Below are 7,188 nucleotides of genomic sequence, written 5' to 3' on the forward strand. Positions count from 1 at the left end.
GACACAGAGAAGATGCTAAATCCATTGTTTTGTCCGCATTTTTCAACAGAAACACAACCTCTTTGAGTTTGATGAGCAGAAGCAAATAAGTGTGACTTAACCAACTTCTCTGACTGAATATTTCTCCTTTTAACAAAGAAAAAGCTAGGACAAAGAAAGACAACCAAATCGTAAATCGCATCAAGGAAAGAAATCACCATCGTCACAGTAAGAACAAAAACTCAAAATAGAAGCAAATCTATCTCTCAAAACATGCAACTCACCATACAGGACACCGAATCAAAATCAAATCGATCTGATACTCAAATGTGCCACACACCATAATAAAAAAAACAAAGCTGAACCAATCCAGAGCTCGAAACGTGGTCCTCTAAATTAAAACACCAATAGAAATATAGCATAATCAATCAGGCCGCCATTCCTGACACACTCCTCGCCCGAGCCAAAGTCATGCAAGGCTGCCGCTCAAATTACATTCATCATCGTGTCATCACGACAACCATTGAAGACGCCAGACAACCGTATGCCATTCCTTAAGGACAACTATGTCGAACAAGAGTGTGAATCTGTGAAATTGACTAGGAGTATTCAGCGTAGGGAACACCAAAAGACATGAATTAAATTCGTCGTTCCAATAATGTTTGTCTCCAGACACACACACATATTTACCCAACCTCTACTAAAACCCAACACACATGCATCCCAAATCGGCACACGCACAAAACAGAGGCCAATACAGAACCCCCACCCCAATCAACTGCCTAAATCGCACTGGGAAAAGCATGAATGAATTGATGCAATCGGCAACCAAGATTGAAACAAGTTCTCGTCTAGCACTAACTACCAAGCATTGCAAGCCTAAATACCTAATAGAGAAAACACGGAGGCAATGGTGAACACGATGTCAAAACATAGGAAATGAGACGATCCACTCAGAGGAGGAGACAATCGACTGATGGCTTGCGCTGCTGGCTCACGCGACGGGCCTAGCGGCTTCGGGTCGACGCAGGGTGCGCCCGCCTCACCTCCGTGGTCTCCCACCTCTCCGCTGCCGGAACCAGGCAGAGGCCTGGGTTCCCGCTTCTGGGCTCTTGCTAGGGAGATCTCCGACAATGAAGACAAGACCTCTGTTGCTGCGCCCATCTCGAATTCGGCGAGTGTCGCCTCGACGCCGGCTCGGGATGATCCATCCCAAATCTCCTTGCTTGACTTTGTTGGGCAGGCTTGGTGCTCCGTGCGCAAGGGAAAAGCACGAATGAATTGATGCAATCGGCAACCAGGATTGAAACAAGTTCTCGTCTAACACTAACTACCAAGCAAAATTGCAGGCCTAAATGCCTAATAGAGAAAACACGGAGGCAATGGTGAACACGATGTCAAAACATAGGAAATGAGACGATCCACTCAAAGGAGACAATCGACTGATGGCTTGCGCTGCTGGCTCACGCGACGGGCCTGGCGGCGTCGGGGTGACGCAGGGTGCGCCCGCCTCACCTCCGTGGTCTCCCACCTCTCCACTGCCGGAACCAGGCAGAGGTCTGGGTTCCCGCTTCTGGGCTCTTGCTGGGGATATCTCCGACGATGAAGACGAGACCTCTGTTGCTGCGCCGGCGAGTGTCGCGTCGACGCCGGCTCGTGATGGTCCATCCCAAATCTCCTTGCTTGACTTCTTTGAGCAGGCTTGGTACTCCGTGCGACACGCTAAACCCGCCGCCGCGTGGCCTTTGCTCCGGGAGGCAGATCTTCCAAGTTCGGTGGCCGCTCCTTGACCAGTGCTGCGCGGCCTTGGGATCTGGATCTGGGCTCAAGAGGGTGACGCCAGAGCAGTTCCGTCCGCTCCCGTCGGTGACGGCTCGCCCTGCTGCTGCTAGCCCCGCTCCAGATCCTCATTTTCTGGTCGGAGAGCTTACTCGTGCCCAGTGCTTCTCTATCTCCGGCTCGCGTGGTGGCCGTGAGGGACGAGGCTGCGGTGGCGCCGCCGCCGGCGGAGAAGACGCTGGGAACAGCGGAGTTTGGTGGGACGCTCCTGGACCAGGGAGCTCAGCGGGCCCAGGCCGGGTCAGCCCTCTCAGCCCAGGTCTCTGGGCGTATTCTAGCAGGACATGCAATCGGTGGGCCGTTCACTTTCTGGACTTCCAGCCCACCACTTGCGGCCTCTCTATCTTTTTTTGGCGGGAATTTAGAGAGTTTTATTCAAACAAACGCATTCGCTGGACAATCCGTCAAGATGCTGCTGACCAAGAAAAGGAGTCTCGCTCATCCAACTCTCAGTCACATCCAATATGCTTGCGTGCTTTGCACATAGATGCGTCGGGCAATTAGATATGTGCATTACACGTTGAACATCAAAACAAGTAAAAGAATAAGCTAGCTCTCCAATCTCTATAAATATTAATAAAGGAACCACAGTAGAACGAGAATTGTAGTGAGTGTTCCAGAGGTTCACCACCTTCAGGTAATCCGTCTCCATTACACATGCGTGAGCCCTCAAATTTTGGCGAAGATGACATCGTCACGCACAACCATGCATTCAGCGATGAGGGGATATGTGATCCCACACAAGGGCTTGCTCCATGCTCCAAGTAGGCAACTAGCCGATCTAGCAACACCGCCTGCCCCACCATTACCATCAGCAACATTAATGGCTCCATCTATGTTGACCTTCATCAGGTGGATACCATCCATGGCCTAGCAACACAATCTGTTGCCGAGGAATATCAAGAACACCGGATCAACATTGCACACTCCATTAAAGAATGTCGCCACGAATCGATAGCTCCAAATAAATCACATGATTGTGTTGTCACCATGTTGTAGAAGATCGGCTGTAGGGAGTGACAGTTTTGCTAGTCTCGAGAGGAAACTTTTAATCCTGGATGGCACTTTAACCTTCCACATTTAGGTCCATTCCTTTCTCTCCCTCTCGTGATCCAAGCCAGATGATCAGCCGTCGAGCCATGCTTCACGTCGGTACTTCGTTTCAATTAGCATGCGATACACTGACCTGACAGTGATCACTCCACGCTTATCAGAGCCCATGTCCAGAAATCCTCTATGTTTCTAGTACTGAGTGGTATACCAAGGATAGTATCTACATCTATGATCGCTCAAGGGTTTGTTGGGAACGATGGGGACTTCCATCGGTTACATGTTAACTTATATAGGCCAACAACGGCAGAGCTAGATACATGGAAGGTTACAACAAATAGAGAAATCATGGGATTGATCTTGATCTTATAAACCGATCAGATCAATGACATAGTAGTTTGAACTACCGTCCACCTCTATCTGTACTTCTGTCTAGGTTCATCTGAACTTCTCTGTCGTGAACACCAGATACTCTAACACCCCTCCTCAATCACAGCCTTCTTGAGGTTCAGATTGTACTTGAACTCTTCAAACTGCCGAACTGGTAAGGTCTTTGTGAAGCCATCTGCCACCTGATCTTTGGATGGAATAAACCTGATTTCTAGTTGTCTGCTTGCTACTCTTTCTCTTACAAAATGAAAATCAATTTCAATATGTTTAGTCCTAGCATGAAATATAGGATTAGGAGAAAAATATGTTGCACCCATATTATCACACCACAAGCATGAAGTTTCATATCTTCGGATTCCAAGTTCTTTCAATAGACACTCAATCCATATAACTTCTGCTGTAGCATTTTCTAGAGATTTATACTCAGCTTCTGTACTTGACCTTGACACTATTGCCTGTTTTCTAGCACTCCAAGAAATCAGATTAGGTCCAAAATATACAGCAAAACCTCCTGTAGATCTTCTGTCATCTACACAGCCTGCCCAATCTGCATTTGAGAAGGCACTTACCAAAGTAGAAGAAGATCTTCTAAAGGTTAGCCCAAGGCTCACTGTACCACTGACATATCTCAATATTCTCTTTACAGTTGTCCAGTGTACAGTGGTGGGAGCATGAAGAAACTGACAGAAAATGCTATATCTGGTCTAGTAAGAGTCAAGTACCGCAATGCTCCAACAATGCTCATGTACATTGTACTATCTTCTGGTCCTAGGAGTTCTCCTTCGGTGACAGAAAGCTTCTCTGATGCTGACAAAAGTGTCTTGGACCCTTTTAATCCAACTCTGTTGAGAAAATCTGAAGCATATTTCTCTTGGGTTAATATAATTCCTTGATTAAATTTCTTTACCTCAATTCCCAAGAAGAAGTGAAGGTCACCAAGATCCTTTAGTGCAAACGTTGAACCAAGATCTTGAAGGAGTGCAGTAATTGCTTTGTTGGAGGAGCTAGTAACAATAATATAATCAACATATACTAGTACAAAAATGATGATACCTGACTTATTGTATATAAAGAGTGACATGTCTGCCTTTGATGCCAGAAAACCAAGTTCTTGTAACTTAGAGCTTAACTTGGAGAACCATGCTCTTGGTGCTTGTTTTAGCCCATAGAGTGACTTGTCAAGCTTACATACATGATAGGGTGCATTGGGATTCTCATAACCAGGTGGCTGCTTCATGTATACCTCTTCTTCCAGAACACCATGGAGAAACGCGTTCTTCACATCTAGTTGCCTCAAACTCCATCCTCTTGACACTCAAACAGCTAGAACAAGTCTGATAGTAGCAGATTTAACAACAGGATTAAAAGTATCTTCATAGTCTATACCATATCGTTGTTTAAAACCTTTTGCTACTAATCTAGCCTTATATCTATCAATAGTACCATCAGCCTTCCTTTTAATTCCAAAGGCCCATTTACAGTCTATTAAGTTATTCCCCTTTTTGTGTGGTACTAGATGCCATGTTTTATTTTCAATTAGAGCCTTATACTCATCATCCATAGCTTGTTTCCAATTTTTATTAGCTAGAGCTACTTGTAGATTTTCAGGTTCATCAGATAAGCATGATAGCCCATACCTGAATGTACCATCATTATAAAATTTTGGTCTTCCATTACCTGTTCTTGACCGTGTTCTATAGGTTGGCGCCGCAGGCTGGGTTGGAGATGGCTCAGGCGCAGAAGATCCTGGTGCAGAAGATCCGCCTGCTGCCTCCATCTGACGAGCAGGAGATCCTGCATGGGATGCCAGCTCCCGTGAGTGGCGCGTGGCGGCGCTTGATTCGCCACTATCGTGACTAACAGTGGGGGCAGAAGATTCGCTGCCCCTCTGGCCTCTGGACGTCGCAGGAGACGCGCGCGTGGGCGTTGTCTCCGTGGGACCGCGTGACATGGCACCGGTTGGCTGGCGCGCCGAAGCCCGAGGCTGCCCTGCTGCGTCTGACGACCCTGTCGCGCCTGGAGATCCCGAGATAGATCCCGCTGCTGCGACTGCTGTCATTCAAGGATTGCCCGATCCAAGGCAGATTCGCCTCATGTCTTGTGTCAGGGGCATGTGCTGCCGTGAACACACCGTTTGGCCCCGTTTCTTCACTGTTTTGCACCAAATTTTCGTCTGATTGCTGCTGAACCTGAGAAGCACTTATATCACCAGGAGTTACAGAGTCATTAGGTGTTAGATCAGTACAATGTTGTTCCCCCTCATGAGATGACACCAGATGATTTTGAAGGTATTCGGGCAAGAGAAGGATTTCTTTGCGAATGAGGGCACCGGCATTGGGATGAAGATTAGCAAAGGGAAACACCGTTTCATCAAAAACAACGTCACGAGATATATAAACTCGACCAGTTTTGACATCAAGACATTTTACTCCTTTGTGCATATGACTGTACCCAAGAAATACACATTGTTGTGACCGAAAAGCAAGTTTTCTTTTGTTGAAAGGACGCAAATTCGGCCAGCAAGCACAACCAAAGATACGGAGAGATGCATAGTCTGGTGTTTTATGAAGGAGACGTTCCATTGGTGTTTCATGATTAATGACCTTGGTGGGTAACATATTGATGAGATATGTGGCGGTCAGAAAAGCTTCATCCCAAAATTTGAGTGGCATGTATGCATTTGCAAGCAGTGCGAGGCCTACTTCTACAATGTGGCGATGCTTGCGTTCAGCTGAGCCATTTTGCTGATGTGCATGAGGGCAAGAAACATGATGTTCAATGCCAATCTTTTGAAAGAAAGAATTTATTTTTCATATTCTCCACCCCAATCAGATTGTATGGCAAGGATTTTTGTGTCAAATTGGCGTTCAACAAGTTGCTGGAATTTGTGAAAAACTTGGAACACATCAGATTTGTGCTTAAGAAGATAAATCCATGAAAATTTGCTAAAATCATCAATGAAGCTTACATAGTATGAAAATCTCCCTACTTAGCTAGGAGTTGGTCCCCATACATCGGAGAACACAAGTCGTGGGGGAGAAGTGGATACACTAGTAGACCTCAAGAGAGTGGATTTGGTGTTCAGAGGGGTACGTGCGCACCCATCAGCCATCGTTGGATTGGCTTTAAGATTCTGCCATCCCACTTTACGAACTAACGGCAACATACGATGTTAACTGTTAAAGCGACGAGATCCCACGCGGAGAGAAAGCGATGGAGGGCCCCACCTTATCGTTTAGCTGTTGTCTTCTCCCCGAGGGTCTCCTCTGTTCAGAAAAAGGTCCAGGGTCTCGATCTCCTCGCTGCAGCCATTGGCGTCGTTGATGGCCACCTCCTCACGATCTCCCGCTCCACCTCCAGGATGAGCGCCAAGACACTCGCCTTGAGCTCCCGCTCGGCGGCGGCCTCGAGCGCGCGGCACCGGCACTGGCGCGACGCGAGCGCGAGGAGTTGGCGGCCGGTCGACCTCCCCACTACATGCGCGTTGGCGGCCTCCCCACCCTAGGCGGCGGCAGCCTCGGCGCTAGCCCGACAGTGCCGGCCTCCCCAGGCGCGTTCCCGACGGCGGCGGCGGCCCCGGCGCGTGCCCAGCGAAAGGGGCATCCCTAGGCGCGTTCCCGGCGGAGGCACGGCCTCGGCGCTAGCCCGACGACAGCGGAGCGACCCACTGGGACATGGTTCGATTTGGGTGGCGAGACGGCGTTCCCGGAGCGGGTGGCGGAGGTCGCCGGGAAGATCGGCGGCGGCGTATCCATGGAGCGGCGTGCCAGGATCGTCCGGCTCACGGAGGAGGTGCTCGGGCGCGCGGCCAAGAACCTCGCCGTCTCCAAGTCCGTGCTGCTGGGTGGCGCTACAGGCAAGGACGCGAGGCTGCGCGCCGGGGAAGCGTGCGATGCAATGGAGCTGTGCTGCGACCGCCCGCTGCTTGTC

The sequence above is a fragment of the Lolium rigidum genome, chromosome 7, assembly GCF_022539505.1.
Source record: "Lolium rigidum isolate FL_2022 chromosome 7, APGP_CSIRO_Lrig_0.1, whole genome shotgun sequence".
Lineage (NCBI taxonomy): Eukaryota > Viridiplantae > Streptophyta > Magnoliopsida > Poales > Poaceae > Lolium > Lolium rigidum.